This window comes from Zea mays, chromosome 4 (genome assembly GCF_902167145.1).
Source record: "Zea mays cultivar B73 chromosome 4, Zm-B73-REFERENCE-NAM-5.0, whole genome shotgun sequence".
Classification (NCBI taxonomy): domain Eukaryota; kingdom Viridiplantae; phylum Streptophyta; class Magnoliopsida; order Poales; family Poaceae; genus Zea; species Zea mays.
In genome coordinates, this window is record NC_050099.1 from 189199097 (window position 1) to 189208606 (window position 9510).

Below are 9510 nucleotides of genomic sequence, written 5' to 3' on the forward strand. Positions count from 1 at the left end.
GCTTACCACACTTGTAGCAAACCTTCTTGGAGCGGGGCTTGTAATCTTTCCCTCTCCTTTGCTTGAGGATTTGGCGAAAGCTTTTGATGACAAGCGCCATTTCCTCGTTGTCGAGCTTGGAGGCGTCGATGGGTGTTCTACTCGGTGTAGACTCCTTCTTCTCCTCCGTCGCTTTGAATGCGACCGGTTGAGCTTCGGACGTAGAAGGACCGTCAAGCTCGTTGATCTTCCGTGAGCCCTTGATCATGAATTCAAAGCTGACAAAATTCCCGATTACTTCCTCGGGGGTCATTAGTGTATATCTTGGGTTGCCACAAATTAATTGCACTTGAGTAGGGTTAAGGAAAATAAGTGATCTTAGAATAACCTTAACCACCTCGTGGTCATCCCATTTCTTGCTCCCGAGGTTGCGCACTTGGTTCACCAAGGTTTTGAGCCGGTTGTACATATCTTGTGGCTCCTCCCCTTGGCGAAGGCGGAAGCGACCGAGCTCCCCCTCGATCGTTTCCCGCTTGGTGATCTTGGTGAGTTCATCACCCTCGTGCGCGGTCTTGAGCACGTCCCAAACTTCCTTGGCGCTCTTCAATCCTTGCACCTTGTTGTACTCCTCCCTACTTAGAGAGGCGAGGAGAATTGTTGTGGCTTGGGAGTTGAAGTGCTCGATTTGGGCCACTTCATCAATATCATAATCTTCATCCCCTATGGATGGTACCTGCACACCAAACTCAACGACATCCCATATACTTTTGTGGAGTGAGGTTAGATGAAATCGCATTAAATCACTCCACCTAGCATAATCTTCACCATCAAAAGTTGGTGGTTTGCCTAACGGGACGGAAAGTAAAGGTGTATGTTTAGGAATGCGAGGGTAGCGTAGGGGGATCTTACTAAACTTCTTGCGCTCATGGCGCTTAGAAGTTACGGAGGGCGCGTCGGAGCCGGAGGTGGAAGGTGATGAAGTGTCGGTCTCGTAGTAGACCACCTTCCTCATTTTCTTTTTCTTGTCGCCACTCCGATGCGACTTGTGGGAGGAGGCTTTCTTCTCCTTCCCTTTCTTTTTGTTGCGGGACTCTTCCGATGAAGCCTTCCCTTGGCTTGTAGCGGGCTTGTCGCCGGTCTCCATCTCCTTCTTGGCGTGTTCTCCCGACATCACTTCGAGCGGTTAGGCTCTAATGAAGTACCGGGCTCTGATACCAATTGAAAGTCGCCTAGAGGGGGGGTGAATAGGGCGAAACTAAAATTTACAAAGTTAATCACAACTACAAGCCGGGTTAGCGTTAGAAATATAATCAAGTCCGCGAGAGAGGGTGCAAAAACAAATCGCAAGCAAATGAAGAGTGTGACACGCGGATTTGTTTTACCGAGGTTCGGTTCTCGCAAACCTACTCCCCGTTGAGGTGGTCACAAAGACCGGGTCTCTTTCAACCCTTTCCCTCTCTCAAACGGTCCCTCGGACCGAGTGAGTTTTCTCTTCTCAAATCAACCGGGAACAAAACTTCCCCGCAAGGACCACCACACAATTGGTGTCTCTTGCCTTGGTTACAAGTGAGTGTTTGATCACAAGAAAGAATGAGAAAGAAAACAAGCGATCCAAGCGCAAGAGCTCAAAAGAACACGACAAATCACTCTCTCTAGTCACTAATGCTTTTGTGGAATTGGGAGAGGATTTGATCACTTGGGTGTGTCTAGAATTGAATGCTAGAGCTCTTGTAAGTAGTTGAAGTAGGAAAACTTGGATGACTTGAATGGTGGGTGGTTGGGGGTATTTATAGCCCCAACCACCAAACTAGCCGTTTGGGTGGAGGCTGTCTGTCGTATGGTGCGCCGGACAGTCCGGTGCACACCGGACAGTCCGGTGCGCCAGCCACGTCACCCGAACGTTGGGGTTCCGACCGTTGGAGCTCTGACGCTGGGCCCGCCTAGATGTCTGGTGGCGCACCGGACATGAACTGTAGGGTGTCCGGTGCGCCAGCATGGGCGTGCCTGCCCTCTGCGCGCGCTGGCGCGCATTTAATGCGCTTGCAGGTAGCCGTTGGCGCCGAAGTAGCCGTTGCTCCGCAGTTACACCGGACAGTCCGGTGTATACCGGACAGTCCGGTGAATTATAGCGGAGCAGTCGTTGCGAATTCCCGAGGCTGGTGAGTTTGGAGCCGCGCCTCCTTGGAGCACCGGACACTGTCCGGTGTACACCGGACAGTCCGGTGAATTATAGCGCGCCGGCTCTACGAATTCCCGACGGTGAAGAGTTTGCAGTCGATTTCCCCTGGTGCACCGAACACTGTCCGATGCGCCCGACCAGGGTGCCTTCGGTTGTCCCTTTGCTCCTTTGTTTGAACCCTTTTTCTTGGTCTTTTTATTGGCTTATGGTGAACCTTTTGTACCTGTAGAACTTATAAACTTGGGCAAACTAGTTAGTCCAATTATTTGTGTTGGGCAATTCAACCACCAAAATTAGTTTAGGAAATAGGTGTAAGCCTAATTCCCTTTCAGCCGGGCTGCGACCTCTGCCCCGCCCTCAGCTTTAAGGATCTTCATCATCCTGGCTGGGGTGGAGGGCGAGGCGAGCCGGTGCTCCAGCTCCCGTGTGGGTCGGCGGACCACCTCTTCTTCTAGCTTCTAGGGGTGGAAACCATCCTCCAGCTCTGCGGAGGAGGCGTCCTCCAGCCATGCCGGGGAAGGCGAACTGTTGCTGCCCAGCTAGGATGCAACATTCCGTCCTCTATCCTCGCTTTCGTGGCGAGGACGGGAGCGAGGACCTGCCGGTGCGCTTTGGAGCGACCCGCGCTCGCTGGTGCGGCGTTGGTGGACAGGCGGATGCCACTGTCGGTGCTGACGCGATGGCAGCTAGAGAAAGCTTCTCCGCCATCGAGGCCGTCAGCGCCACCTACGGACCGGCCTCCGGCTCTTTGGCTTTAATGTCTGGTTCGCGTCCCTTGAGTGGGGACGCGAACGGGACCCTTCCGGTGGCTGCGTCCGTCCTGGGACCATGGCTGCTGCTGCAGAGGTCGCAGGCGAGTTGCCCGGAGCTTGTCGCCCCGCAGGCTCTCCGGTGTGGAGGTTGTTCATACCCGCGGGGGCGGAACCGGAGTTCCATTTGTAATGGCACCTTGAATGCCGGTGTCTGTTCATTGTGGCTGTCGAGGCCTGAACATGTATGTATTTTTGGCATGAAGCCGTGTTTTTCCTCATTTCGAGCACTAGGACTCGCCTGTCGGCTAACTGAACCGCTTCACCAAGTGTGAGTTGCCTCGTGCGAAGGTGACGAGTGAGGTATCCGTATTCCGGAGGCGTAGGAGTCCCTCGGCTCGGTCGGCCTTGCCGCCCGAGGCTTCTCTTGCTTAGTTAAAGGAACCCTCAGCCGCTCTTTGATGAGCCGGAGCCGGAGGCAGCGGTGTCAGTGCGGACAGAGGCAGAGTTGGCTCGAAAAGAAGACTTTGTCGACCGGAGCCTGGCCGGGCCGTCCACTGGCGGGACCAGCGCCGGAGTCGAGTTGCCAAGGCCATGAGTCGGGCTAGTGTCCTCGGGGGACAGCTGGCTGAGGCTTCTGGGCGGCCGGCCGAGCCGTCTGCTCGGACCGGATTCTTGGAGGAGACCCTGGCGGCGATAGCCCGGGCGTGGCGCTGACGTCGTCCTTCGGAGCGGAGATCCTTCGCCCGTGTTGCCGTCCGAGGCTCGGTCGGACTTCGCCGAAGGTGGAGTTGACGCCGAGGGTGCTGCTGCTCCCCCTCCGTCAAGGTCCGAGCCTGCAGGATCGGTTTATCTTGTAGTGTGCGTATGTTTTCTGCGGCCGCCGAGGCCCAAACATACTGTCGTTGTGTTGTAAAGTTGCGTTTCTTTTCCTCTTGTTTCGAATATCAAGACTTTTTTGTCGGTAACAGAATTGTTTGTCCGAGCGAGAGTTACTTTTCACGAAAGGTGATGAGTGAGGTATCCGTATCCCGGAGGCGTAGGAGTCCCTCGGCTTGGTCGGCCTTGCCGCTTACGTGTACTCTTACTCGTCCGTAGGATTCTGCTATCGATATAGTCGAGAAGGCCCGAAAAATCATTTCGGCAGAAAGGTTTCCGAGCATTAAGACTTGTTCGGTCAGCGAATCGCTTATCCGAGCGTGAGTTACTTATCGCAGAAGGTGATGAGTGAGGTATCCGTATCCCGGAGGCGTAGGAGTCCCTCAGCTCGGTCGGCCTTGGCTGCTTACGTGTACTCCGTCATTTTTAGGATCCCACTTTTGAAGTAGTCGAAAAGCACGAAAGACGTTCTGGCAGAAAGACCTTTTTCGAGGAAAATTTTGACGCAGAGGGGGTTCGCCCCTTCTAGCCCCCGAGGGAGGGTCGGGCTTTGCCGAGGCAAGGCTGACCCTTCCTTGATGGTTAGACTTGGTATGTGAACGAGGTGTACGAACAACTTGAAAGCATCTTAAGGGTAGAAGCGACGTAGCTGTCGAATGTTCCAAGCGTTGCTGTAGACCTTGCCTTGACTGTTGGCCAGCTTGTATGTCCTAGGCTTCAAAACCTTGGCGATGACGAATGGCCCTTCCCAGGGTGGCATGAGCTTGTGCCACCCTCGAGCGTCTTGTCGCAACCGAAGCACCAAGTCGCCCACCTGGAGGTCTCGGGACCAAACCCCTCGGGCGTGGTAGCATCGCAGGGACTGCTGATACCGCGCCGAGTGTAGTAAGGCCATGTCCCGAGCCTCTTCCAGCTGGTCCAGTGAGTCTTCTTGGTTGGTTCGATTGCTTTGGTCGTCGTAGGCCCTCGCCCTCGGGGAACCGTATTCTAAGTTTGTGAGCAAGATGGCCTCGGCCCCATAGACTAAAAAGAATGGTGTGAAGCCCGTGGCTCGGCTCGACATTGTCCTCAGACTCCAGACCACCGAGGGGAGTTCCTTCATCCATCGCTTGCCGAACTTGTTGAGGTCGTTGTAGATCCTCGGCTTGAGTCCTTGCAGAATCATGTCGTTGGCACGTTCTACCTGCCCATTCGTCATGGGGTGAGCCACGACGGCCCAGTCCACGCGGATGTGGTGATCCTCGCAGAAGTCCAGGAACTTTCTGCCGGTGAACTGGGTGCCGTTGTCGGTGATGATGGAGTTCGGGACCCCAAAGCGATGGATGATGTTGGTGAAGAATGCCACCGCCTGTTCGGACCTGATGCTATTTAGGGGTCGGACCTCGATCCACTTGGAGAATTTGTCGATGGCGACCAGCAGGTGCGTGTAGCCCCGGGTGCCTTTTGCAAGGGACCGACGAGGTCCAGACCCCACACAGCAAACGACCAGGTGATGGGTATTGTCTGCAGAGCCTGAGCGGGCAGGTGGGTGTGCCTTGCGTAGAATTGACACCCTTGGCAGGTGCGGACAATTCTAGTGGCGTCGGCCACCGCGGTCGGCCAGTAGAAACCTTGTCGGAAAGCGTTTCCAACAAGGGCTCGAGGCACTGCATGATGACCGCAAGCCCCCGAGTGTATTTCTTGTAAGAGCTCCTAGCCTTCGGTGATGGATATGCATCGCTGGAGGATGCCGGAGGGGCTGCGGTGGTAGAGCTCCTTCCCGTCCCCCAGCAAGACGAACAACTTGGCGCGTCGCGCCAGTCGCCGAGCTTCGGCTCGGTCGAGGGGCAGCTCTCCTCGGTGGAGATATTGCAGGTACGGGGTCTGCCAGTCTCGATTAGGCGGGATCCCATTCCGCTCTTCCTCGACGCGCAGTGCCTCACCCTCGGGGGCCGAGGGTGCCTCGGGCTGAGCCGAGGGCGCCTCGGGCTGAGCCGAGGGTGCCTCGGGCAGGGCCGAGGCCTTCTCGGGCTCGAGCGTGTCGTCGGTCTTGATTGAGGGTTATGTAGGTCTCGGGATAAGACGTCCGGGGGAACCGTTGTTCGCCCCGAGGCTATCTTAGCCAGCTCATCCGCAGTCTCGTTGTATCATCGGGCGACGTGGTTGAGCTCGAGCCCGTAGAACTTGTCTTCCAGGTGCCGAACCTCATCGCAGTAGGCTTCCATCTTCGGGTCATGACAGTGGGAGTTCTTCATGACTTGGTCAATGACAAGCTGCGAGTCACCGCGAGCGTCGAGGCGTCGGACCCCTAGCTCGATGGCGATGTGCAACCCGTTGACTAGAGCCTCGTACTCAGCCACGTTGTTGGACGCCGGGAAATGGAGGCACAACACGTAGCGGAGGTGCTTCCCGAGGGGCGAGATGAAGAGCAGGCCCGCGCCTGCCCCTGTTTTCATCAGCGACCCGTCGAAAAACATGGTCCAGAGTTCCGGTTTGATCGGAGCTGCTGGAAGCTGGGTGTCGACCCATTCAGCCACAAAGTCCGCCAAGACTTGGGACTTGATGGCCTTCCGAGGGGCGAACGAGATCGTTTCACCCATGATCTCCACCGCCCACTTTGCAATCCTACCCGAGGCCTCTCGGCACTAGATGATCTCCCCCAGGGGGAAGGATGACACCACAGTCACCGGATGAGACTCGAAGTAGTGTCGCAACTTCCGTCGCGTCAGAATCACCGCGTACAGCAGCTTCTGAATTTGTGGGTAGCGGATCTTGGTCTCGGACATTACCTCACTGACGAAGTAGACCGACCTCTGGACGGGCAATGCATGCCCCTCTTCTTGTCTCTCAACCACGATCCCGGCGCTGACCATCTGAGTGGTAGCGGCGACGTAGATCAAGAGGGCTTCTCCGGCAGCGGGGGGCACCAAGATGGGCGCGTTCGTGAGGAGCGTCTTCAGGTTCCTGAGGGCTTCCTCGGCCTCGGGGGTCCAAGTGAAGCACTCGGCCTTTCTTAAGAAGTGGTACAGAGGTAGGCCTCTTTCGCCGAGGCACGATATGAAACAGCTCAGAGCCGCAAGGCATCCCATGACCCTCTGTACGCCTTTCAAGTCTTTGATGGGGCCCATGTTGGTGATGGCCGCGATTTTCTCCGGGTTGGCCTCGATGCCCCGCTCGGAGACGATGAACCCTAAGAGCATGCCTCGGGGGACTCCGAAGACACACTTCTCGGGATTGAGTTTCACGCCCTTCGCCTTGAGACACCAGAATGTCGTTTCAAGGTCGGAGAGGAGGTCAGAGGCTTTCCTCGTCTTGACTACGATGTCATCGACGTAAGCCTCGACCGTTCGACCAATGTGCTCGCCAAACACGTGGTTCATGCACCTTTGGTATGTCGCACCCGCATTCCTCAAACCAAATGGCATAGTAACGTAGCAGTACATGCCAAAAGGTGTGATGAAAGAAGTCGCGAGCTGGTCGGACTCTTTCATCCTGATTTGGTGATACCCTGAGTAGGCATCGAGGAAAGACAGGTTTCGCACCCAGCAGTGGAATCCACGATTTGATCGATTGGAGGCAGGGGGTAGGGAACCTTCGGACATGCTTTGTTTAGACCAGTGTAGTCTACACACATCCGCCATTTCCCTCCTTTCTTTCTCACAAGCACAGGGTTGGCAAGCCATTCGGGATGGAATACCTCTTTGATGAACCCTGCGTCCATCAGCTTGTGGATCTCCTCGCCTATGGCTCTGCGCTTTTCTTCGTCGAATCGGCGCAGAGGCTGCTTCACGGGTCGGGCTCCAGCTCAGATATCCAGCGAGTGCTCGGCGACATCCCTCGGTATGTCAGGCATGTCTGAGGGACTCCATGCAAAGACTTCAGCGTTCGCGTGGAGAAAGTCGACGAGCACTGCTTCCTATCTTGGGTTGAGCTCGGAGCCGATCCGTATCTGCTTGGAAGTGTCGTTGCTGGGGTCGAGAGGGACGGACTTAACCGTCTCTGCTGGCTCGAAGTTGCTGGCATGGCGCTTCACGTCTGGCGCCTCCTTGGAGCGGCTCTCCAGGTCGGTGATGAGGGCCTCGGATTCGACGAGGGCCTCGGCGTACTCCACGCACTCCACGTCGCATTCGTACGCGTGTCAGTACGTGGGGCCGACGGTGATGACCCCGTTGGGGCCCGGCATCTTGAGCTTGAGGTAGGTGTAGTTGGGGATAGCCATGAACTTAGCGTAGCATGGCCTCCCCAGTACTGCGTGGTAGGTTCCTCGGAACCCGACCACCTCGAACGTGAGGGTTTCCCTTCGGAAGTTGGAGGGAGTCCCGAAGCAGACGGGCAGATCGAGTTGTCCGAGGGGTTGGACGCGTTTCTTGGGGATGATCCCGTGAAAAGGCGCCGCGCCTACCCGGATCGAGGACAGATCGATCCGCAGGAGCCCGAGGGTCTCGGCGTAGATGATGTTGAGGCTGCTGCCTCCGTCCATGAGGACCTTGGTGAGCCTGACGTTGCCGATGACGGGGTCGACAACGAGCGGATATTTCCTCGGGCTCGACACGTGGTCAGGGTGGTCGCTCTGGTCGAAGGTGATGGGCTTGTCGGACCAGTCTAGGTAGACTGGCGCCGCCACCTTTACCGAGCAGACCTCCCGACGCTCTTGTTTGCGGTGCCGAGCCGAGGCGTTCGCCACTGGCCCACCGTAGATCATGAAGCAGTCGTGGACCTCGGTGAACTCCTCTGCCTTGTGATCCTCCTTCTTGTCGTTGTTGTAGGCCCTGCCACCTTCCGCAGGTGGCCCGGCCTTGTGAAAGTGGCGCCGAAGCATGACGCACTCCTCAAGGGTGTGCTTGACGAGCCCCTGATGATAGGGGCACGTCTCCTTGAGCATCTTGTCGAAGAGATTGGCACCTCCAGGAGGTTTTCGAGGGTTCTTGTACTCAGCGGCGGCGACAAGGTCCGCGTCGGCGGCGTCACGTTTCGCTTGCGACTTCTTCTTGCCTTTCTTCTTGGCGCTGCGCTGAGTGAACGCCTCAGGGATGTCTTCCGGCTGGCGGCCCTGGAGCTGCTTGTCCTTCCGGAAGATGGCCTCAACCGCCTCCTGGCCAGAGGCGAACTTGGTGGCGATGTCCATCAGCTCGCTCGCCCTGGTGGGGGTCTTGCGACCCATCTTGCTCACCAGGTCGTGGCAGGTGGTGCCGGCGAGGAACGCGCCGATGACATCCGAGTCGGTGACGTTGGGCAGCTCGGTGCGCTGCTTCGAGAATCGCCGGATGTAGTCCCGAAGAGACTCTCCCGGCTGCTGGCGGCAGCTTCGGAGATCCCAGGAGTTCCCAGGGCGCACGTACGTGCCCTGGAAGTTGCCGACGAAGGCTTGGACTAGGTCATCCCAGTTGGAGATCTGCCTCGGAGGCAGATGCTCCAGCTAGGCTCGAGCGGTGTCGGAGAGGAACAGGGGGAGGTTGCGGATGATGAGGTTGTCATCGTCCGTTCCACCCAGCTGGCAAGCCAGCCGGTAGTCCGCAAGCCACAGTTCCGGCCTCGTCTCCCCCGAGTACTTTGTGATAGTAGTCGGGGTTCGGAACCGGGTCGGGAACGGCGCCCGTCGTATGGCCCGGCTGAAAGCCTGCGGACCGGGTGGTTCGGGCGAGGGACTTCGATCCTCCCCGTTGTCGTAGCGTCCCCCACGCCTGGGGTGGTAGCCTCGGCGCACCTTCTCGTTGAGGTGGGCTCGACGGTTGCGGTGGTGGTGCT